At 49.1% G+C, this 25,177-nt stretch overlaps 1 non-coding gene across 1 annotated transcript; it reads right to left on the reverse strand.

Annotated features, from left to right (window-relative positions):
* Positions 1–23,779: 23,779 nt before the first annotated feature.
* On the reverse strand, positions 23,780–23,851 carry TRNAF-GAA (transfer RNA phenylalanine (anticodon GAA)). The gene has a single exon. It is a non-coding gene; the product is annotated as a tRNA-Phe (tRNA).
* Between the last annotated feature and the right edge of the window lie 1,326 nt (positions 23,852–25,177).

Consider the following 25,177-nt stretch of genomic DNA (forward strand, 5'->3'; position numbering starts at 1 on the left):
TGTGCATCCGATGTTTACCAAGGAAGCCAACGTAATAGGACAGCATTACGACACAAAAGGCACCAGGAACCAAGACACGTCCCTTACGTTGATATCAAAGAAGAAGTTGCCAAGTGGGGAATGTTAGTCCAAGTTAAGATATTTATGCTTTAGGAATCTGTGAGGCTGGAGAGGATTAGGAGGGGGATTGGGACTCTTTCATCTAGGGGATAACCAAAAGTCCTAAGATGCCGAAGCATTGGGAATCAGAGGAATTGGGTGTTTCTGTGGGATTTATTATTGTGTGCTATGCCTCATTTAAGCCGCAAGTCCAGAGGTGAATGACTTTCACATAGGAAGCCTCCCTCTGGCTTAATCTCCTCTTGTGATCTTCCTGAATGAAGATTTTTCTCGAATTTTCAGCCCAGGTTCCGCCTTCCAGTATCTTACACACCCTCTGCTTCTGGCCCTGTCCTCAGTGGGTCAGATGAGCAAGCAGTTCTTTTCCTCATTCATAGCACCAGAGAGTTGGAAGGGACCACCACGGTCATCTAGTCCAACCCCCTGCACAATGCAGGAAATTCACAACTACCTCCCCCTACACACACCCCTGGTGACCCCTACTCCATGCCCAGAAGATGGCCACACAACCCCTCCAGGATTCCTGGCCAATCTGGCCTGGAGAAAATTACTTCCTGACCCCAAAGTGTTAATTGGCACTACCCTGGGCATGCAAAAAAGGGCCACGAGAGTCAAGTGCGGATGCAAACCTTTCTGCCCTCCCTCTCACGATCTGCCTAAGGTCACAGAATCAGCATTGCTGACAGATGGCCATCTAGCATTCCAGGAATGACTGAATTCCTCTTCTCTGCTATTTGGACTTGAAAATCCTTGTTTCGATTTGGCTTCTTCCTGGAACAAATTGAACCAGTGAGCCTTTATTTTCCCCATTTTCTCCCTCTTAGTGCTGTTATGTTTCCCATTAAATGTATCCCATTTCTAAACTTTCCCCAGAAGTGACATCATCACAATGGTGGCAACGCCCTCTCACCATGTCCTCACCATCACCCTTTGAAACTCCTAAAGGTAGAGAAAAGTGGTTTATAAAAACCAACTTTTCTTCTTATAGCATGCAGCAAATTCTGGACTATGCCATTTCATATTGCTGTGGATGGCTCCTTTTAATTTTTTATTTAAAAAAATTATAAATTTGCAGAAAACTGGTGTATGAGGAGGCTAGCTTTCTTCCTAGTGAGCTAGCTTTCTACATGCAAGGCCTTTTACATGAGTGAGCATTTATTTAAAAAGACACACACACCCTGAAGTGGGACAGTCGAGAATATTTATCACTTCAGTCTTCCAACCCATTCTGTGTTATGGGATGAAAGCAGGAAGAAGAAGAAGAAGAAGAAGAAGAAGAAGAAGAAGACCACCACCACCACCACCACCAGGAGGAGGAGGAGGAGTTGGAGTTCGGCCATTTATGCAGGATCGATTCTGCTCCTCGCTCAATGCTGATTTTTTAAATCTTACCTTTAAAATGACTATTCACGGTCCTGATGCAAGAGGAGAAAGTCAAACAAATTCCACCCCCCCACTCACCTGCTCCTTCGTTCCTTCGTTTGCATAGCTATTAGAATCATAGAATCATAGAGTTGGAAGGGACCACCATGGTCATCTAGTCCAACCCCCTGCACAATGCATGAATTAACAACTACCTCCCCCCAACATCTAGTCCCCTGCGCAATGCATGAATTAACAACTACCTCCCCCCCACATCCCCCCAGCCTCTGCTTAAAGACCACCAAAGACGGGGACTCCACCACCCTCCGAGGCAGAGCATTCCACCATCAAACAGCCCTCACCGTCAGGAAGTTCTTCCTAATGTTTACGTGGAATCACTTTTCTCTTAGTTTAAATCCATTACTCCATGTCCTAGTCTCTGGAGCAACAGAGAACAAGCTAGTTCCCTCTTTAACATGAAATCCCTTCAAATATTTAAACATGGCTATCATGTCTCTCCTTAACCTTCTCTTCTCCAAACTAAACAAACCCAACTCCCTAAGTCTCTCCTCATAGGGCATGGATTCCAGACCTTTGACTATTCTGGTCGCCCCCCTTTGGACACGCTCCAACTTGTCAACATCCTTCTTAAATTGTGGAGCCCAAAACTGGACACAGTATTCCAAGTGAGGTCTGACCAATGCAGAATACAGTGGTAGTATTACTTCCCTTGATCTAGACACAATACTTTTTTTGATGCAGCCCAGAATTGCATTGGCCTTCTTAGCCGCCATATCACACTGTTGACTCATGTTCAGTTTGTGGTCCACTAAGACTCCCAGATCTCTTTCACATGTACTGTTGTCAAGCCAACTATCTCCCATCCCGTACCTGTGCCTTAAGTTGTTTCTGCCTAGGTGAAGTACCTTACACTTCTCCCTATTGAAATCCATTTTATTACTTATGGGCCAGCTCTCCAGTCTATCAAGGTCATTCTGAACTCTCACCCTACCCTCCGGGGTATTAACTACCCCTTCTAACTTGGTGTAATCTGCAAATTTGATTAGCATGCTCTCTATCCCATCATCCAAGTCATTTATAAAAATATTAAATAGTACCGGTCCCAGGACAGACCCCTGTGGCACCCCACTGGTCACTCCTCTCCAGGATGAAGTTGTGTCATTAATGAGCACCCTTTGGGTTCGGTTGGTCAACCAATTGCCAATCCACCTAACAGTAGCAGTGTCCAGCCCACATTTTACTAGCTTTGTTTCAAGAAGATCATGGGGGACTTTATCAAAGGCTTTACTGAAATCAAAGTACACTACATCTACAGCATTCCCTTCATCTACCATACTTGTCACTCTTTCAAAAAAAGATATGAGATTAGTTTGGCATGACCTGTTTTTGAGAAACCCATGTTGACTGTCAGTGATCACGGCATTTCTTTCTAAGTGCTTACAGACTGTCTGTTTAATTATCTGTTCTAGTATTTTACCTGGTACTGATGTCAGGCTGAATGGGCGATAATTGTTTGGGATTTCTTTTTCCCCCTTTTTAAAGATGGGGACCACATTTGCCCTCCTCCAGTAGGAGAACATGTGGAAGAATGTTACTTCTGCTCTCCAATGTAGGAATAGGCGAGTGTTGGTTATTGTTATTTGACCCTCCTCCTCTTGCCCTCCCAAGAGGCTTTCAAGAGTTTGGTCCATGAACTCCTCCCCCTTAGCAATAGTCGTTTGCAATAGTCGTTTGCATAGCTAAGCCGCAGTTGTGATTCTTCATGCTTCCTTCAGAAGAAGAGTTGGTTTGTATATGCCGACTTCTCCACTGCTTAAGGGAGAATCAAACCAGTTTACAATCACCTTCCCTTCCCCTCCCCACAACAGACCCCTTGTGAGGTAGGTTGGGGCTGAGAGAGAGTGACTTGCCAAAGGTCACCCAGCTAGCATCATGTGGAAGAGTGGGGAAACCAACCCAGGTCACCAGATTAGCCTCCACCACTCATGTGGAGGAGTGGGGAATCAGACCCGGTTCTCTAGATCAGAGTCCACCACTCCAAACCACCGCTTTTAACCATTACACCACGCTAACCTACTCTCATGCCTTCAACAGCAACTCAGTTTGCCGAAATAAGGAGGGGACACTTTATAGTGCATGGAAGTCAGAGTCATCACCATCCCGAGCCTGCAGATTGAGCTGTTGCTAAAGGCATAGGAGCAGAGGCCAGTAAGAAACTTGGCAACACTACCGTGCATGCCTCCTCCCAGCCTCGAGGGAGCTGACTTCGGCCATCGCCTGAAGCCAAATTATTTTCCAGCTTCCCTTGAAAAGGCCGTGGCCTTCGCAACCTGTGGGACCAGCACTGGGTTACTTTGTCTGGATATCTCATTAACTGTGTAGCCTTCCAGAAGTCCGCACTCCCTGGACAGGATATGGAGGCAGCCAGCAGAATCGCTGAACTCTTTAAAAAGCCATGTTTTTTCCCACAGAATGAAGAAGTGATTTTTTAAAACATGGGGTTGCCAACCTCAAGGGGAGGCCTGGAGACCTCCCAGAATTACAACTGATCTCCAGGCTACAAATAGCAGTTCGGAAGAAAATGGCTGCTGTGGAGGGTGGACCCTATGGCATTGTACGTACCCCAATGAGGTCCCTCCCCTTCCCAACCCCTGCCTTCTCTAAGCTCCACCCCCAAAATCTCCAGGAATTTCCCAACCCAGAGCTGGCAACCCTACATTCCAATGTCAAAATTGTCAACAGACATAAGAATCTGCCATATGATACAAATTTCTCTTGTACGAATAAATGTAGCCTTAAAAAAAAAAAAAGTCAGGAAATGCAATCCCTGCTTTTTTCACCATATGTGGGCTCTTTGCTTCAGGAGCCAGCATGGCGTAGTGGTTAAGAGTGGTGCACTCTATTCTGGCGAACCAGGTTTGATTCCCCAGTCCTCCACATGAGTGGCAGACTCTGACCTGGAGAACTGGGTTTGATTCCCCACTCATGAAGCCTGCTGGGTGACCTTGGGCTAGTCACAGTTCTCTCTGAGCTCTCTCAGCCCCACCTACCTCACAGGGTGCCTATTGTGGGGAGAGGAAGGCAAGGAGAGTGTAAGCCAGTTTGATCCTTAAAAGGTAGAGAAAGTTGGCATATAAAAACCAACTCTTCTTAAGAACATAAGAAAAGCCCTGCTGGATCAGACCAAGGCCCATCAAGTCCAGCAGTTCGTTCACACAGTGGCCAACCAGGTGCCTCTTCTTCTCCTTCTTCTTTCCAGTAGCCCCAATGGCCGCTGCTGTAATTAAAATAAAATAAAAAAACTCCTACCATTCCACTCAGTAATGTTTTTCCAATAGGACCCAAGCCACGTCCAGGATCTTCTAACGTTGCTGTTAAAAATATATCACATTAAAGAACCATCTAGTTCACATTAGAGATGCTTACTAAAGCCTTGGGTGTGGTTTGTCCACAAATGAACAAGCATGTGCAAGAAAAAGAAATAACCTACTGCCGGCAGATATCAGGAACTTGGGAGGGGGAACTGCGGAGTTGTTATTCCTGCCCTCCCTGGATTACAGGATTGATAGGGCTGCCAACCTCCAGGTTGTAATAGAAAAAGCAGACACCACTGCACTGATACTGAGTTAGTTAGGAAATTAGCACAGGAGCGACACAATATCAAGTTGCAAGGTGCAAAAAAGTTCTATTAGAAAAGTTACACATGGTAAAGAACATCAATGCAAAAAAAAAACAATTTATCCAATGTGATCCTATATCTACAAAGTCCAATAGTTACTGATGTATGTATCTTCAAGGTAATAAAGCAGAAGCAACGCTGCAACTTGATATTGTGTCGCTCCTGTGCTAATTTCCTAACCTCCAAGTGGTAGCTGGAGATCTCCTGGTATTTCAGCTAATCTCCAGGTAACAGAGAGCAGTTCACCTGGAGAAAATGGCCACTTTGGAAGGTGGACTCCATGCCATTATACCTCAATGAAGTCTCTCCCCTCCCCAACCTGGATTAATTCCCCACTCCTCCACATGAGCGGCAGACTCTAATCTGGTGAACCGGGTTTGATTCCCCACTCCTCTATACGAAGCCTGCTGGTGGGTGACCTTGGGCCAGTCACAGTTCTCTTCGAGCTCTCTCAACCCCACCTACCTCACAAGGTGTCTGTTGTTGGGAGAGGAAGAAGAGGAGATAGTAAGCTGGTTTGAGACTCCTTGAAAGGTAGAGAAAGTCAGCATATAAAAACCAACTCTTCTTTAAACCCTGCCCTCCTCAGGATCCACCCCCAAAATCTCCAGGTATTTCCCATCCCAGAGCTGGCAACCCTAAAGTTTGAGGAAGCACCCATACAATTTTCATTAGAGATCTCAGCCATGTAAACATTAAGGCATTTTAAAAGGGGGAGGGTTTCTAGATTCCTTTGGCTATTGAAGATGAATGGGAGATCCTTGAAATCTGTGGGATGATCATCAGATCGAATTCCAAAAAGTAAACAGACACTGGATGAAGACAGTGTATACTGCCCACCCCTTGATTTCTTTGTCTTCATTCAGCTGCTTAGATTTGTTGGCAGGAAATTAAATCCTATGTTATGCTTGTGTGCATCCTATTTTAATTGCTTCACTTCAATTTTTTAATAGAAGAAAGTCAGTTTATATCTTGATGCTATTTTTGAGAGCTGGTATGGAGTTGTGGTTAGATTGTCAGACTAGGAGCTGGGAGGCTCAGGTTAGAATCCCCACTCTGACATGGAAGCTTGCCAGGTGAACTGGGGCCAGTTGTACACTCTTGGCCTAAGCTACCTCACAGAGTGGTTGTGTTAGTCCCCATTTGGGAGGAAGGGGGTTTACAAATGAAGTTGCTAACTAAATAAGTTAGTGACCAGTGGGGTGCCACAGGGTCTGTCCTGGGACTGGTGCTATTTAATATTTTTATAAATGACTTGGAGGATGGAATAGAGGACATGATAATTACATTTGCAGATGATACCAAGTTGGGAGGGGTAATTAATACCCCAGAGAACAGGGTCAGAGTTCAGAATGACCTTGGTAGACTGGAGAGCTAGGCCATAAACAATAAAATGGTTTTCTATAGGGAGAAGTGTAAGGTACTTCACCTAGGCAGAAACAACTTAAGGCACAGGTACAGGATGGGAGAGAGTTGGCTTGACAACAGTACACGTGAAAGAGATCTGGGAGTCTTAGTGGACCACAAACTGAACATGAGTCAACAGTGTGATATGGTGGCTAAGAAGGCCAATGCAATTCTGGGCTGAATCAATAGGAGTATTGTGTCTAGATCAAGGGAAGTAAAACTACCACTGTATTCTGCATTGGTCAGACCTCACTTGGAATACTGTATCCAGTTTTGGGCTCCACAATTTAAGAAGGATGTTGTGTCCAGAGGAGAGTGACCAGAATGGTCAAAGGTCTGGAATCCATGCCCTATGAGGAGAGACTTAAGGAGCTGGGTTTGTTTAGTCTGGAGAAGAGAAGGTTAAGGGGTGACATGATATCCATGTTTAAATATTTGAAGGCATGTCATGTTAATGAGGGAACTAGCTTGTTCTCTGTTGCTTCAGAGACTAGGACACGGAGTAATGGATTTAAACTCAGAGAAAAGCGATTCCACCTAAACATTAGGAAGAGCTTTCTGACGGTGAGGGCTGTTTGATGGTGGAATGCTCTGCCTCGGAGGGTGGTGGAGTTCCCGTCTTTGGAGGTCTTTAAGCTCAGGTTGAATGGCCATCTGTCGGGAGCGCTTTGATTGTGGGATCCTGCATGGCAGGGGTTGGACTGGATGGCCTTTGTGGTCTCTTTCAACCTTTTGTGATTTTTGTGAAATAATTGGAAGTTTTAATATTGTGCCTTGCCTGATGACTGATGATCAATAATCAGAACAAATGACCTGATTTGAGGCAGCTTCACATGTTCCCTGTGAGTTTCTCATGGGTCCCTGCATGTCAAAGCCTGTAAACCAGGCTTGTCCAAACTGCGGCCCCTTGGCTGCATGCGGCCCAGGATGACTCTGAATGTGGCCCAACACAAAATCGTAAACTTGCTTAAAATATTATGAATCAGCTATCGTTAGTGTGAGGGTCTCTGTGTCTCTGCTTTCCATCACCTGCTTTGTTATCAGTGAACTCGTAAAAGCAGTTCACACCTTCTGGTCCCAGGCGCCTGGCCTGATTGCCCCAAGTATCTCCCCCCCGCTGTTCTTCCTGCCAGTACTCCCTCAGGCCGATGCGGCCTTGGAAGTGTGATAGCTTCAGCAGACTTCCTGGGACTCGTTTGATGTTTTGTATTATGCCAAGCTTGTAACTTCCCATAACAATAAGTGTGAACCCCAGTGCCCCTGTGCCCTGGAGTCAATATATTCTGTAAACCCGATAAGCCCCTCACTTGCAACTTTCTACCTGTGCCTGTCTCATCTCCTGATGTCTTCAATAAATCTGTTGTTTCCGTATCAACGTCTGAGCAATTGATTTGGAGAAATAGACTCAGAGAGGGGGAACTCTCACATTAAGTTGCAAGTCCTTGCCTCTCGGACTGCAGCTGTACCTGTTGGGACAGAATGTCAGCCGACGAGGAAACCACCCCTACCCCGGAGGAACCGGAGGTGCCGGAGAAACCGGACCCCAAGGAGGAAGGCGCCAAGCCAAAGATTCCTAGGGGTCCCATCCCCGACCAGGGCCGGGAAGGGCGCCCCCGGGGACTCTTCAACAACTGGCTGGACTCCCCCAAAGGTTGGTCTCTTTCGCGGACTGCGGCGAAGGAACGCCGGTTGGCCTTTCCCAGTACGGGACTCGAGGGAGATCCGGCACGCAAGGAGGCCGTAATGGAGGAAGAACGGCGGCAGTGGCAGGAGGACCGCCAAGCTATGCAGGAGCAGATGGAGACCATGCAGCGCGTGATGGGTGAGATGGCAGCGGCCCTCGACGCACTGAAAGTGCAACCGCCCGCCGGCAACCCCCCGGACGGGGCGCCGGCAGCTCCTCCCGCACCTCCTAGCCTCCCGTCCCGTCGGGACCTGAAAGTCACGTATGACGGTTCAGGGGACCAGTTGACCTTTTTTATGGTCCAAGTGGACATTTTTATGCGAGAACAAGGTCGGACCTTCACTTCCGAGGAGTCCCGGGTGCAGTACGTGGCTTCCTTACTGCAAGGGGAGGCGGCCGCCTGGATGGTGTTGCAGTATGAACTCCGTTCGCCGGTACTGCGGACCCTGGACGAGTTTATGATAGCACTCCGAAACCGCTTCGAGGACCCGACTCTGGGTGAGCGGGCTAAAGCCTCCCTGATGCAGCTGCGCCAAGGGACCAAGTCGGTGGCGCAGTATGCAAGTGAGTTCCAGTCACTGGCTAGCCGAATCCTGGACTGGAGTGAGGCCACTCTGGTACAGTGTTTCAGGGAGGGTCTCAACCCAGACCTCCAACATTGGGCCTTCATGCAAGGGAACCCCCCGGATGTGGAAGGTTGGGTTCGCCACGCTGCGGACATTGAGAATCGTAAACAGCTCCTGAATTTGTCTAAGCAGCGCATCGGACGAGACCCGAGACCCCGGAGTGACCGGGGCCGGGACTTCCGACCGGGAGGAAGCGGGGGTCCCTCGGCCGCTGAACGCCGCAAGCGTTTTGAAACCGGTGTCTGCCTGACCTGCGGAGGAAAGGGACACTTTGCGTCGCAATGCCCCTCTCGTTCGGGCCGTCCCAACCCCCCACGCCAAGCCCCGACCGAACCGCAGAAGGCAGCTGCCGAGGACCAGCCCCGCCGCAGGAGCGGACCACCGGGCCGACGTTCAGGCGCACCCTCCGCTCTCCATGCGCGCCCCCAGGACGGGGTTTCCACCTCTACAGGCCCAACGGGGTCCCGGATTACAAGTACTACCTTTGATTCGGACGGGTCCCCGACCGCCACCACTCCATCCCCCTCTTCCAGCAAGGAGGAAGAGTGGGAACAGCTGGCAAAAAACGCCGTCGGTCTGCTGTAGAGGGGGCTCCGCAGCAGACCGCCCCTGTCGTTGTGCAAGGAGCTCCACCGATGGTAAGCGCCCAAGAGGACAATGTGTATGTGCGTGTTCACTTATCCCTACCAAAAGGGGGTCCCAGTTTAGAATTCCCCGCTTTGGTTGACTCGGGGTGTGCCCGCACCATGATTAGTGAGGAAGCTGCCAAGAAACTGGGTGTCCGGCGCAAGCGGCTTCCGGGACCCCTCCGCTTTTCCCAAATGGACGGGAGTGATTTTAAACGGGGCCCGGTGACCCACAGAACTGCAGCAGTGATTATGTCGGTGGGGGAACATTGGGAACGCTTGTATTTTACCATCGCCCCTATTGTAACCCCTGTGGTGTTGGGGATGAACTGGCTACGGGGACACAACCCCTCCATCGACTGGGTTAAACGGGTGCTCTCGTTTCCCGAAAGCCCCTGTGGGTTACATGACAAGGAACGGGTACTCAGGACGCCGGCCGCCGCATTGGTAGGGTCCCCCACCCAAGCCTCCGTTCCTCCCCAACTGCCCACCGAATACTCGCAGTTTGCAGATGTTTTTGATGTTAGGGAATGTGACGAACTACCCCCCCACAGAGAGACGGACTGTGCCATCGAAATAGTGGGGGAAGGCAAGCTGTCCAAAGGGAAGGTCTACCCCATGAGCCCTAGTGAGAAGGCGGTGTTACGGGACTATCTGGATGCCAACTTGGCGAGGGGTTTCATACGCCCTTCCAAGGCTCCTTATTCGGCCCCAGCCTTCTTTGTGAAGAAAAAGACGGGAGATTTAAGACTGTGTATTGACTTTCGTAGGCTAAACGCAGTCACCCAGTCTAACGCTTACCCTCTCCCTCTTATTCCCGACCTTCTAGCACAATTAAAGGAGGGCCGAATCTTCACCAAACTGGACTTAGTGGAAGCATACCACCGCATTCGCATTAAAGAAGGAGACGAGCCCAAAACGGCCTTTTCCAGTTGTTTTGGAATGTTTGAATACCTAGTCATGCCGTTCGGACTTTCGGGGGCTCCCAGTGTTTTTATGCAATTAATTAATGAGGTTTTACATGATTTGCTGTTTCGGGGGGTGGTGGTATTTCTCGATGACATCCTTATTTACTCTGAAACCATGGAAGAACATGTGCGTCTGGTGCGAGACGTGCTCCAGCGGCTGCGGGAGCACAAACTGTATGCTAAAGTGTCCAAATGTGAATTCCACCAACCTTCCATTACTTTTCTTGGGTACGTGATCTCCCACCAGGGTTTGGAAATGGACCCCGCTAAGGTCCAAGCGGTGCGGGAATGGGAAACCCCCACTACCCGTCGCCAACTTCAGCAGTTTTTGGGGTTCGCCAACTTTTACCGCAACTTCATTCCTAACTTTGCCCAAGTTGCGCTTCCCCTCACTGCCCTGTTGCGTACCAAAGACAAGGGGGCTAGCGCCGCGCTTCCCTCGGCCCGTTTGCAATGGTCCCCCCAGTGCCAGCAGGCTTTTGAACGTTTAAAGCTACTTTTTTCATCCGAGCCCGTTTTAGCACACCCGGATTGCACCAAGCCTTTTGTGGTGCAAGTGGATGCCTCGGATGTGGCCATGGGCGGGGCCTTATTGCAAAGGGATGAAGGGGGGCGGCTGCGGCCATGCGCCTACTTCTCCAAGAAGTTTTCCCAGTCCGAAATCAACTGGGCTATTTGGGAGAAGGAGGCGGCAGCGGTCAAACATGCCCTCACCATATGGAGGCACTTCTTAGAAGGAGCCGAACTGCCCTTTGAAGTGTGTACCGATCACAAGAATCTTGAGGCTCTCAAGGGAGCTAGAAAGCTCAACGCCAAACAAATTCGGTGGGCTCAATTTTTCGCTAAATTCCGGTTCACCCTCAAACATGTCCCTGGCAAAGAAAACGCCCTAGCCGATGCTCTGTCACGACTTCCCCAGTATCGCAACGATTTCGATCGCCCGGTCGACTCCCTGTTCACTCCCGAGCAGCGAGGGGAGGTCCCAAGCTTAGCCGTCACTACCCGGTCCCAAGCCCATCAACCAGGGACCCCCCCTACGCTCAAGGGTATCCCAGAAGCTTTCCAACAGCGGCTCCGGAACGCCTCCTTACAGGAGGAGGAGCACCATCTCCTCCCCACTGGCATGGAACGAACGAACACCTGGTGGGTACAAGGGGGAAAGCTATATGTCCCATCTTCCCTTCGCAAAGAGGTGTTGGGACTCGTACATGGTGCCAGGTTGGCGGGTCATTTTGGCTTCATAAAGACTCTTCACCTAGTAAGGAGGCAATTCTGGTGGCCCGGTATGAGATCCGATGTGGAGTTGTATGTGCGCAGCTGCCCCACTTGCGCCACAGCTAAGAAACGGATGGGAAAACCCCCCGGGCTTCTCAAACCGCTTGAGAACCCCTCCCGTCCCTGGGAAGTCATAGCCATGGATTTTATCACCGACCTACCTCCCAGTCGGGGAAAGACGGTTCTTTGGGTAATCACGGACCTTTTCTCCAAACAGGTCCATTTCGTTCCATGTGCGGGTCTTCCTTCGGCCCAGGGCTTGGCCAAACTATTTGTCACGCACGTCCTTAGACTACACTCGATCCCGAGGAAGGTCCTCTCCGACCGGGGGGTCCAGTTTGTAGCCAAATTCTGGCGAGCCTTCCTAAAATTGATGGGGGTGGAGGAACAGGGCCTCTCTTCCGCCTACCACCCCCAAACTGATGGTCAAACTGAACGTGTAAACGCGGTGGTAGAATGTTATTTGCGTTGCTATGTAAATTTTCACCAGGACGACTGGGTGGACCTGCTGCCATTTGCCGAATATGCGTACAACAACGCGCCCCATTCCTCTACCGGCTTTAGTCCCTTCCAAGTGATATACGGGACGGAATTCGGTCCTTTCGGTTCCGCCCCCGTCACGCCAGATCTCCAGTCCACCCCTGATCTTCAGGAGTGGATTCAGGTAGTTAAATCTACCTGGCCGTGGCTGCTCAAAAACCTTGAGAGGGCAAAAAGCAAGTACAAGGAACAGGCAGACAAACACCGGTCTCCGGGATGGGAACTTAAGGTGGGGGAGCAAGTTTATCTGTCCACCAAAAACCTCCGCTCTCTTCGTCCCTGCAAAAAACTGAGCGACCGTTATGTGGGACCTTTCCCCATTACCAGAGTGATCAACGAAGTTACCGTGGAACTTGAACTCCCAAAGACCCTCAAGGGAGTCCATCCGGTCTTTCACATAAGCCTCCTCAAACCTTATGTGGCAGCTCCCCAGTTCCACCCCCCTCCCGAACACGAGATTCCTACCGTGGTGGGAGGGGATACCCATTTGGAAGTGTCCAAGGTTTTAGATTCCAAATGGAAGAAAGGGAAACTGTTTTACTTTGTTCGTTGGAAAAACCTTGGGTCCGCGCACGACGAGTGGGTGGCCGCACCCCACATGGCGGCCCCTCGCTTGATCCGAGAATTCCACCTCGCTTATCCCGATAAGCCTCGCCCTCTCGAGGACCCCGGAGGGGGGCCTTAAGGGGGGCAGAATGTGAGGGTCTCTGTGTCTCTGCTTTCCATCACCTGCTTTGTTATCAGTGAACTCGTAAAAGCAGTTCACACCTTCTGGTCCCAGGCGCCTGGCCTGATTGCCCCAAGTATCTCCCCCCCGCTGTTCTTCCTGCCAGTACTCCCTCAGGCCGATGCGGCCTTGGAAGTGTGATAGCTTCAGCAGACTTCCTGGGACTCGTTTGATGTTTTGTATTATGCCAAGCTTGTAACTTCCCATAACAATAAGTGTGAACCCCAGTGCCCCTGTGCCCTGGAGTCAATATATTCTGTAAACCCGATAAGCCCCTCACTTGCAACTTTCTACCTGTGCCTGTCTCATCTCCTGATGTCTTCAATAAATCTGTTGTTTCCGTATCAACGTCTGAGCAATTGATTTGGAGAAATAGACTCAGAGAGGGGGAACTCTCACAGTTAGTGTATTTTATGTGTGGCCCAAGACAATTCTTCTTCTTCCAATGTGGCCCAGGGAAGCCAAAAGATTGGACACCCCTGCTGTAAACCATGATGAGTACATGGAACCTCCATGTTCAGGAGCAATGTACCTCTGAATGCCAATGACCACTAGTGCTTGCTTGAAGGCTTTCCATCAGCATGTGGTTGGCCACTGTGGGAAACTGCATGTTGGACTGATCCAGCATAGCTCTCTTGCTATTCCGATGAGTTAGTTCAGAACTGAAGATCAAGTGGTTTTTAAAATATATATATGTGTTTTTTTTTAATTTCCCAAGTCAGAGATTACAGACTTGGGAGGGTTGTGGCGCAAGTCTCCCTTTCCACACCCGACGATTGATGCAAAGCATATGTGCTCTGGTACACTGGAGAAATTGTTCGAGAACATTTTCTCCTAGTGGAAACATTCCTTCTGCATTTTTGCCAAAGATCTTGAGAACCAAGGTAAGGAATTGGCTTAGGAAATGAGGCCGATGCAAGCAAGACCCACCTGCAGGGCCGGGAGAGCATCTGGCAGTTAATCCAGGCCAAACATGCACCGAACAGTAGATGAGGATGGACAGCTGCCCGTCGCTGATGGGGCATGTGCCCAGAGACATGCCACAGACATGGCTGGCCTTCTGCAGCGGTTTTGCCTATTTTTCTAACTGTTAGAAAGTTCTTCCTAATGTCTAGATGGACAGCTGTTCATCCCAGTGGTTGGGAGGGAGGGGAGTGTTGCTAGCTCCAGGTTTGGAATTACCTGGAGATTTTAGGGGTGGATCCTGAGAAGGGTGGAGTTTGGGGAAAGGAGGGACTTCAGTGCAAGAGTCCACCTTCCAAAACAGCCATTTTCTCCAGGTGAACTGATCTCTATTGCCTGGAGCTCAGCTGTAATAGCAGGAGATCTCCAGCCACCAGCTGGAGGCTGGCAACCCTATGGGAGGGGGATGTCTTGGCATCGGAAACAAACCGGCCAGAAAATGAGACTTACCATGCCAGATTATGCAGTGGGTTGTTGAAATTCACCTGTGTGACAATTACGTCCTAGTGGTGGTGGAAAGTGCTGACTTATGGCAACCCCCATGGGGTTTTCAAGGCAAGAAATATTCAGAAGTGGTTTGCCATTGCCCGCCTATGCATTGCAACCCTCTACTTCCTTGGTGGTCTCCCATCCAAACACTAAACAGGGCCAACCCTGCTTAGCTTCTGAGATCTGAGGAGATAGAGATCGGGCTAGCCTGGGCCATCCAGATGGGGGCAATTACATCCTAGATATCCCATAATACTCTAGCGCAACTCAATCAGCTATGCAATGACTTTGCAATCTTGTTTGCCGGGGTTGTAGAATATATAAAGTTTCTAGTGGCATTTTCCATAGGTCCCAATGTTGAAATAGAAATCTAGGGGAGGGGCTGTGGCTCAGTGGTGGAACATCTGCTTGGCATGCAGAAGGTCCCCGGTTCAATCCCCAGCATCTCCAGTTAAAGGGACTAGTCAAGTAGGTAATGTGAAAGACCTTTGCCTGAGACGCTGGAGAGCCGCTGCCGGTCTGAGTAGATGATGCTGACTTTGATGGACCACGAGTCTGATTCAGTATAAGGCAGCTTCATGTGTTCATTTGTGTGTTTAATTTCCGGGTTGGCATCTCGACAGGTTGTAAAGCAGGTATTTTCTTCCTTGTGTGCTAGGATCCCCAGCACGGCCTAGGCAGATGCCAGCAGAATTGGAGGGCAGTGCCGGAGGAGCCTTCTGAGGAGGGTTAATTGAAAGGGGCTGTGGCTCAGTGGAAGGGCCTCTGCTTTGCATGCAGAAGGTTCCCAATCCGTGACATCTCCAGTTAAAAGGGCCAGGCAGTAGGTGATACCAAAGACCTCTGCCACCTGGAGAGCCACGGTCAGTCTAAGCACACAATACTGACCTTGATGGACCAATGGTCTGATTCAGTATAAGGCAAATTCATGTGTAAATATTGGGGAAGGGCTGTGGCTCAGTGGTAGAGCATCTGCTTGGCATGCAGAAGGTCCCAGGTTCAGTCCCCAGCATCTTCAGCTAAAAGGACCAGGTGGTAGGTGAGGTGAAAAGTCTCTGCCTTAGACCCTGGAGAACGTCTGCCAGTCTGAGTAGACAACACTGACCTTGATGGACTGATGGTGTGAGTCAGTGTAAGGCAGCTTCATCTGTGTAGTTGGTGACACAAAAGATCTTCACCTGAGTCCGTGGGGAGCCCCAGCCAGTCTGAGTAGACAATACTGGCTTTAATGGACCAATGGTCTAAGTCAGTAGAAGGCAGCTTCCTGTCTGTTCTTGAGAAATAGCAGCAAGTAGCTCATGGATACATAGGGAGGGACCATGGCTCATTGGCAAAGCATCTGCTTGGCATGCAGAAGGTCCCAGGTTCAATCCCTGGCATCTCCAGTTAAAGGGACTAGGCAAGTAGGTGATGGGAAAGTCCTCTGCCTGAGACCCTGGAGAGCCACTGCCGGTCTGAGTAGACAATACTGACTTTGATGGACCGAGGGTCTGATTCAGTATAAGGCAGCTTCATGTGTTCATGTGTGGTTTGTGGCTAAGCAGGGATCTGAACCCTGGTTTCCCAAAGCCTAAAGCCTACCACCACACTGGCTATCTCACACTGGTGAGTGAGAACATTTTGTAAAGGTCGAGACAAGTATTCCTCCTCTCTTGGCTGAGCGGGCCTGTCCCTCTCAGTGTTTCATTTCAAAGGCCATTCTTCTCAAAATCACAGTGGGGCACCGAGTCCCCCCATCCTGCTGCTTGTATCGGCCCTTTGATGGAGATAATTTCAGCCTCCTAAAGCTTATTATGTGTGTCGCCTTTCAGAATATATTGAGATCACTTCATTCCAATTTCCCACTGACAAGCTTTCCATTATATGCCTAGGAACATTAATTATGGCGTTGGGGCTGAGTGCTTGGGGTTTTTCATCAAACGCCTTCTAACCTCCGACAATTGCCTGGGCCTCTGAGCTGACGTCCAGATGGTAGCATGGGGAACTGGGGAAAGGCAATGACAAACCACCACATAAACATAGTCAGTCTAGTAAATGTTGGGATGTGACATCACTCCGTGGGTCAGTAAGCCAGCAAGGTGTAGTGGTTAAGAGCAGTGGTTTGGAGCAGTGGACTGTGATCTGGAGAACCGGGTTTGATTTCCCACTCCTCCACATGAGCGGCGGAGGCTAATGTGGTGAACTGGATTTGTGTCCCCGCTCCCACACACGAAGCCAGCTGGGTGACCTTGGCCAAGTTACAGCTCTCTTAGAGCTCTCTCAGTCCCACCTACCACACAGGGTGTCTGTTGTGGGGAGGGGAAAGGAAGGTTGTTTGAGTCTCCTTTAAGAGAAAGTCGGCATATAAAAACCAACTCTTCTTCTTCTTCTTCTTCCTCCTCCTCCTCCTCCTCCACAGGGGACTACCTTTACCTTTTTAATGTACCTTCTGGTTGTAGACTGTAATAATAAAGGTCAGATCAGGCAAGAGAAAAACCTTTTTATTCTCTTTCAAAAGAAGTTATCTTTCATCTCTCTCTGATTTGTCTTATATTTTTCTGTTACACCTCTACGAGCCCTTTTGTAACTTCAGCCGAAAGTTGCCAGCTCCAGGTTGGGAAATACCTGGAGATTTTTGAGGCAGAGCCTGAGCAGGGCGCAGTTTGGGGAGGGGAGGGACTTCAGTGCCATAGAGTCCAATGGCCAAAGAGGCCATTTTATCCAGTGGGAGTTCTCCAGCCACAACCTGGAGGCTGGCAACCCTTCTTCAGCCCTTGCAATCCCACAGGGTAGGTGGAAGCCCCTGGGGGCATCTAAAGTCAAGCTTTGGATCCAGCACATTGCTAATACCTTCCAAATTCGTAAGGAGCTGGAAGCCTGTATATGCACAGTCGGTTGCTTTATGTAACTGAATCTGCTCACCAAACATGAATTTCCTTGGCACCGAATGTCCACCAACCTGATATAAAAACTTGCTTGCTAATTATCTTTTCTTTACTTTGCAATATGCTGTAATGTAGATGTACAATTCATCTATGGATTAAGAATCTGGAACCCAAACAGTTCTACTGCTAGTGGATTCCATGTACTTTTTAAAAAAGAGAAAATATCCATTTGCCCCCCCCCCTTTTTTTTTGATGATATAAAATACGGTGCTCTAGCAGGAGGGTAGGAACATTTCGGAAGACGCTGTCTGCCTCTGAGCCTCTGCAGAGTGAAATTCCAAAATGTTGTAGAACCTCCCCTCTTGCCAATCCTCTTTTCAGGTTTCTCTTTTGATTAAAATTGAATTGATTTGAAACTGACTCCAGATTCCTAAAAAGAGGAAAAGAAAGTGTTGGAATTGAAGGAGAAATTGGGTAATTAGGAGTTAACAGAATTCCTGTTTACAATGCTAGTTGTTATTCCTGCTGCCTGGAAAGAAATGGGATCATTCACATACCCCAAGCCTACTTTGAGCACTGCCTTGCCTTTAATTGACATGTGTTTAAACTGCCAGGAGATGTGCCTAATTGCCAATAAAGCTGCAATTCTTGCCCAATCTGCCTGCAAATTTGCTAGGAGTTTCCTTTGGGGAGAATCTTTGAAGTTGGAAATTGTTTCCCATCGAAAGCAACAGAAGTGAAAGCCAAAGAAATAATAACAAACAGGAATAATAAAGCATGCAATAAAATCTAACAACACCTTGGAAACAAATGTTGTGAGCTGTTGGGGTGGGATCTAAATCAAATAAATAAATAGATTAGGGTTGCCAACTCTGGGTTGGGAAATACCTGGAGATTTTTGGGGTGAAGCCTGAGGCGGGCTGGGTTTGGGGAGGGACTTCAATGCCGTAGAGTCCAATTGCCAAAGTGGCGATTTTCTCCAGGTGAACTGATCTCTATCGGCTGGAGGTCAGTTGTAATAGCTGGAGATCTCCAGCTAGTACCTGGAAGTTGGCAACCCTTAGATAGATAGATAGATAGATAGATAGATAGATAGATAGATAGACAGACAGACAGACAGACAGACAGAATTTGTTTTTTATATGCCGACTTTATCTTTTTTAAGGAGTCTCAAACCGGTTTACGATCTCTTTCCCTTCCTCTCCCCACAACAGACACCCTGTGAGGTAGGTGGGGCTGAGAGAGCTCAGAGAGAACTGTGACTAGCCCAAGGTCACCCAGCAGGCTTCATGTGGAGTGGGGAAACCAACCCGGTTCACCAGATTAGAGTCTGCCACTCACGTGGAGGAGTGGGGAATCAAACCTGGTTGGTTCTCCAGATTAGAGTCCACCGCTCTTATCCACTACACCACATTTGGAAAATGTTTGCCTATGCTTAGAGATTAGGGTTGTTTTTCCCCATGGCAGGGGTCCTTTGCCATTCACTGATGTCACTTTCCCTTGACTTATATTGGAAAAATTATTGCCCATCTTTGCAGAACAGAGAGGCCTATGCAATATCAAAAAAATAAAAACCATATCACAAGAAGAACACTGGAATGCAAACGGGCTACTTTGCCAACAGAAAACACATTCTACAGATGCCTTTACGACCCCACTCCTGAAGCTATCTGATGGGAACAATTTCTGCTTTTACATTCCCATTACTGGAGATGAAGATCTCCCAATTGCCTTCAGCTTCCCCAATCGGCTCTGGAGTTTTGGCCAAGTGGAATAACATTACGTTGGACATAAATCCAACATGAAAAACCACAATACTCAAATCCAGTGGGAGACCATTTTAATCATACCATTGCTGACCTAAGAGTATCAGTCCTCTAACAGAGAAGCTTCAAGGGGTGATTTCAATGTGAGATTGATGAACTTGAGAGTTCATTTGCAAGTTAAGAAGAATGGACCCCCAGGGCTGAATAGGGACGTAGGATTCTTATCTCACTACAGATGATAATTTTCTGTCCCCAAGTATTTCCCCTGTGTGCTAATCAAGCTGATCACATTTTGCATTGTACCTCAGCATCCTGAGTTCCTTTTTTGCAACACCCCTCCCACCTTCTGAAAGGGATAGGAGGACTCAGAGATCTCCATTCCAACTTGTATCTGAGGAAGGGAGTTTTGACTCTTGAAAGCTCATACCCCCCAAATCTCGTCAGTCTCTAAGGTGCTACTGGACTTGAATCTGGCTGTTCTACTGCAGACCAACATGGCTACACTCTAAAACTATCATTCCCTTCGGCGCCAAAACTAGGGTTGCCAACCTCCAGGTACTAGCTGGAGATCTCCTGCTATTACAGCTGATCTCCAGGTGACAGAGGTCAGTTCACCTGGAGAAAATGGCCACTTTGGCAATTGGACTCTATGGCATTGAAGTCCCTCCCCTCCCCAAACCCCGCCCTCCTCAGACTCCACCCCCAAAACCTCCTGCCGGTGGTGAAAAGGAACCTGGCCACCCTAGCCAAAACTCAGCAAGGAGGAAAGGTAGGGTTGCCAGATCCTACCTTTCCTCCAGCGAGAGCTTGCTTCGTGCAGGACTCCTTACTAGCGATGCGTGCGCGTGTGTGAGCATGATTCAGCATCATGCGGGGACGCTCTAGCACTTCCCTCCAAAAACCCTATGGAAACCACAGAATTTTTTCGGGGGGGGGGAGAGCTAGAGCGCCGCTGGCACTTCTGGGTCAAACACGGAAGTGTCAAAATTGTGCCACATGCGTACCCCGTGCGTGGATTGCCACCCCCCTGCTGGCCTACTTCAGCCCGCCAGCCAGCTGAGGGGCAGCAGGCAGCTTGATAAGTTGGCGGGCAATTGCCACAGTCACTGGGCAGTTGGGAGGGGCTGTGGCTCAGTTTGTCGAGCATCTGCTTGGCATGCAGAAGGTCCCAGGTTCAATCCCCAGCATCCCCAGTTAAAGGGACTAGGCAAGTAGGTGATGTGAAAGACCCCTGCCTGAGACCCTGGAGAGCCGCTGCAGGTCAGAGTAGACGATACTGGCTTTGATGGACCAAGAGTCTGATTCAGTATAAGGTATCTTCATGGGTTCATGTGTTCATGATAGGAAGGTTGGGGAGGGGCTGTGGCTCAGTGGTGGAACCTCTGCTTGGCATGCAGAAGGTCCCAGGTTCAATCCCCGGCATCTCCAGTTAAAAGGGACTAGGCAAGTAGGTATTGTGAAAGACCTCTGCATGAGACCCTGGAGAGTTTAAGGGAGGGGCTGTGGCTCAGCGGTAGAGCCTCTGCGTGGCATGCAGAAGGCCCCAGGTTCAATCCCTGGCATCTCCAGTTAAAGGGACTAGGCAAGTAGGTGATGTGAAAGACCTCTGCCTGAGACCCAGGAGAACCGCTCCCGGTCTGAGTAGACAAGACTGACTTTGTCGGACCAAGGGTCTGATTCAGTACAAGGTAGCTTCATGTGTTACTTCCGCTACTTGCTCTTCTTTTCACTGAGGGTTTCCCGAAAACGTCTGACTCCTAGGACAGCATTTGCAAACCACTGCCCTTGGATACCTTGGCTAGATGACCTCTCGGGATTTCAATCTCGCTCTGCCGCAGGACCTCGGTCACACTCCCTGTCCCCATTTAATGACTTGGCTCAAAGGCTGGCGCCCTTTGCCAGTGTCATCGGGTTCTCATTAGCAGAGATAGGGGAAAGAACATTGCTCCACGGGTATCTGTAACTCTAGGAATGTGTTCCTGGCATCCAAAGAGATGAAGAGGATTAAGGAGAAAGGTAGAAAGGTAGAAAGAGAAATCAAGGACAGGGGAAGCAGGGAGAAGATTGGAAGGGGTACGGGAACTCTGCTGCTATTTAAGGCTGACTACGTAAGTGCAAAGATGTGCGTAAACCTAACTGTTTGGGGAATACACCTTCATCCTCAGATGCCTCAGAAGGCTTGTGAATAGGGTTGCCAACCTCCAGGTGGTGGCTCGAGATCTCCAGGCATCAGAGATAAGTCCTCCTGGAGAAAATGACTGCTTTGAGAAGTGGATTCGATGGCATTATTCCCCAATGAAGTCCCTCCCCTCCCCAAACCCTCCCCTCCTCAGGCTCCAACCCCAAAATCTCCAGGTATTTCCCAACCTGGACCTGGCAACCCTACTTGTGAATTAGGCCTACCTGGGTTCTTATCAATACACCCTACTCCAGCCATCCTGTGTTATGGTCTAACCTGTCATAGGGCCAGGCTAAGGTTGCCAGCTTCAAGGTGGTGGCTGGAGGTCTCCTGCTATTACAACTAATCTCCAGGTGACAGAGATCAGTTCCCCTGGAGATAATGGCCACTTTGGCCATTGGATTCTATGACACTGAAGTCCCTCCTCTCTCCAAGCTCCGCCCTCCTCAGGCTCCACCCCCAGAATCTCCAGGTAATTCCCAACCCGGAGCTGGCAATAGAGTTGCCAGGTCCCTCTTTGCAACCGGTGGGATTTTTGGGGCGGCGGGGCCTGAGTAGGGCAAGGTTTGGCAAGGGGAGGGACTTCAATGCCATAGAGTCCAATTGTTAAAATGGCCATTTTTCTAGGTGAACTGATCTCTATCGGCTGGAGAACCTGGAGGTTGCAACCATAGCTGACAACCCTTGCTTTCAGGGAAGGGAAAGAGGAAGCAGTGGGGAAGGGGGAATTAGATGTTCCCTGCACATCTTTGCAGGTCTTCCACTTGTATTTTACAAACAAACAGCAAACCTTATGGAAACTCAACAGGATGTGCTTAAAAATTAAAAGCCAGCTGAATCTGAATGGGTTTCATGTTCCAAGGTTTCTTTTTGTTCCTTGCTGGATCCGCTCAGCTGAGAAAAGGGCTGTCAGCATTTCACAAAGAATATACAAAAACTCTTTTAAAAATAATTCTGCAAAAAGTGTTAAGGCTCCGATAGGCAACAGTATTACACAGACCAAAATGCATTCGTGGGGGAGGTTTCTTCGTGGTCTTAAAAAGATTCTTCAGTTTGGCACCGGCAGGAAACTTTCTTTGCAAATGTAGCCTGGCCTGCCCTTTATTTTATTTTATTTTATTTTTCACCCTCTGCTCTCTGTCATCGCTTGTCTCTGTGGGCCTACGTGGAATAGATGCAGAATCCAGGCTCCCTGGTAATAGCAGAGGCAGCTGCCTTTGGGGAAAAAAGGTCTGCTCTAAAATATGCGGTGTGAAATTTAAGCAAGGAGTTCCTGGAGAGTCATTTAAGAAAGGGGGGAGGGAAAATATCTTGCACACTTCTTGCTGGTCTATACTCTAAGGTTGCCAACCTCTAGGTAGTAGCTGGAGATCTCCTGCTATTGCAACTGATCTCCAGCCGATAGAGATCAGTTCAGGGAGGGGAGGGGCCATGGCTCAGTGGTAGAGCATCTGCTTGGCATGCAGAAGTTCCCAGGTTAAATCACCAGCATCTCCAGTTAAAGGGAACAGGCAGGTAGGTGATGTAAAAGATTTCTGCCTGCGATCCTGGAGAGCCGCTGCCGGTCTGAGTAGACAATACTGACTCTGATGGACCGAGGGTCTGATTCAGTACAAGGCAGCTTCATGTGTTCATGCGTTCACAAAGTGGTTGTGAGGATAAAAGAGGGGGTAACTGAACTTTTGGGGAGGGGCTGTGGCTCAGAGGTAGAGCATCTGCTTGGCATCTGCTTGGCATGCAGAAGGTCCCAGGTTCAATCCCCGGCATCTCCAGTTAAAGGGAACAGGCAAGTAGGCGATGTGAAAGACCCCTGCCTGAGACCCTGGAAAGCTGCTGCTGGTCTGAGTAGACAATACTGACTTTGATGGACCGAGGGTCCGATTCAGTATAAGGCAGCTTCATGTGTTCACCTGGAGAAAATGGCTGTGGTGGGTAGGACTATGGTTGGCACGCTGAGCTTCTTGGAAGAAGATTTGGATAAAAACGCAGAATGTAGAATGAAGTGAAGTCCTGGACTGGGTTTGGAGGTTTCTGCTCAGAAGAAAGATGTATGGAATTTCCAGTGAAGGAAAAAGAGTTCTGATAGAGCCAGCAATAATTTCTCATGGGCAATGCTCACAGAGATCAGAACATACATTGAGCCCTGCTGCATTAGATGAAAGGGCCACCTAGGCCAGGGTTTTTCAACCCCACAGTGACAAATCGGATGCCTCCGGAAACCCACAAGCAGGTCATCATGGCAACAGCCTCCCCCCCAGGTTGCCCCTCCCCAGCAAGGTGGCATTCTGCCACCGACATTAGGGTTACGAGCCTCCAGGTGGGGCCGGGAAGTCTCATACACACATATGAACACATGAAGCTGCCTCATACTGAATCAGACCCTCAGTCCATCAAAGTCAGTATTGTCTACTCAGACCGGCAGCGGCTCTCCAGGGTCTCAGGCAGAGGTCTTTCCCATCACCTACTCGCCTAGTCCCTTTAACTGGAGATACCAGGGATTGAACCTGGGGCCTTCTGCATTTCAAGCAGAGGCTCTGCCACTGAGCCACAACCCCTCCCTTCCACATCACCTACTGCCAGATCCTTTTAACTGGAGAAGCCGGGGATTGAACCTGGGACCTTCGGCGTACCAATCAGATGTCCTGCCTCTGACCCACAGCCCCTCCCCTAGCCAATAGCTATTGATCAGCCTCTCCTCCATGAGTTTGCCCCCTGTTCAATCCATAGATGCTCGAGGCTATCACTACCTCTTGTGGCGAGGGATCCCACACGTCAATTATACATTGTGCAAAGCGCTGCAAAAGCGTGTGCAAATTGGGCAATTTCTTTCATCAAGGACTTGTTCGCAGAAGGGTTCTTTAAAAAATTTTCTTTTACTGTGTTCATCTAGTGGGCCATCCACACAGAAATGCAGACAGCTGTCAAGATCGGAAGCAAATGTTTAAACGACGCAGATCAAACTTGGCAGACTCTTCCTAGAAGTCCTTGGAGGAAAGTCCCTGGGGAAAGACTGAGACATATTTCAGAAACCTCACCAAATTCCCTGGAGTAAAAATAAACTGGAGTCTTGTAGCACCTTTATTTTATTCTACCACAAGCTTTCTTAGACTACAGTCGTGTGGAATGATCTCCCCAGACTCTAACAGATGCCTCCGCATTTTATTATCAAGAAAACTTGCCCTCTTTGGGCAGTCTGAATTCGCAATCCTGTCTACCCTATTTATGCACCACAGATAGTGCTAAACAGGGAGCCAGCGTGGTGTAGTGGTTAAGAGCGGTGGTTTGGAGCAGTGGAGTCTGATCTGGAGAACCGGGTTTGATTCCCCACTCCTCCACATGAGCGGGAGGTGAACAGGATTTGTTTCCCCGCTCTGGTGAACTGGATTTGTTTCCACATGAAGCCAGCTGGGTGACCTCGGGCTAGTCACAGCTCTCTCAGCCCCACCCACCTCACGGGGTGTCTGTTGTGGGGAGGGGAAGGGAAGGAGATTGTAAGCTGGTTTGAGTCTCCCGTAAGTGGTAGAGAAAGTCGGCATATAAAAACCAACTCTTCTTCTTCTAAAGATGCCAGTCTTGATTTCTTGAGTTCAGGCATTCCTCTACATCCCCTACAGCAAGAACAAAACCGGTAGCCCGCGAGCATGTCAAGAGACCTCATCCAGTCCCTGGAGAGATGAGAAAGTCCGGTAAGAGATTTCACTCCTGTCCGTTTGCTAGATCTAGAGAGTGAATGAAGGATGCCCTGGATTCCTGAGGCATGCATTCCCCATCTCCTTTTGAATAAGGATTTCTTTAAAAGCCTTTTTTAAAAATACAGCATCAGGGAGCGGAGAGTTTGCTAAGGAAGATGGGGGAGGAGGATGGGGGGCGAAGCCAAAGAG

The sequence above is a fragment of the Euleptes europaea genome, chromosome 11 (genome assembly GCF_029931775.1).
Source record: "Euleptes europaea isolate rEulEur1 chromosome 11, rEulEur1.hap1, whole genome shotgun sequence".
Taxonomy (NCBI): Eukaryota; Metazoa; Chordata; class Lepidosauria; order Squamata; family Sphaerodactylidae; genus Euleptes; species Euleptes europaea.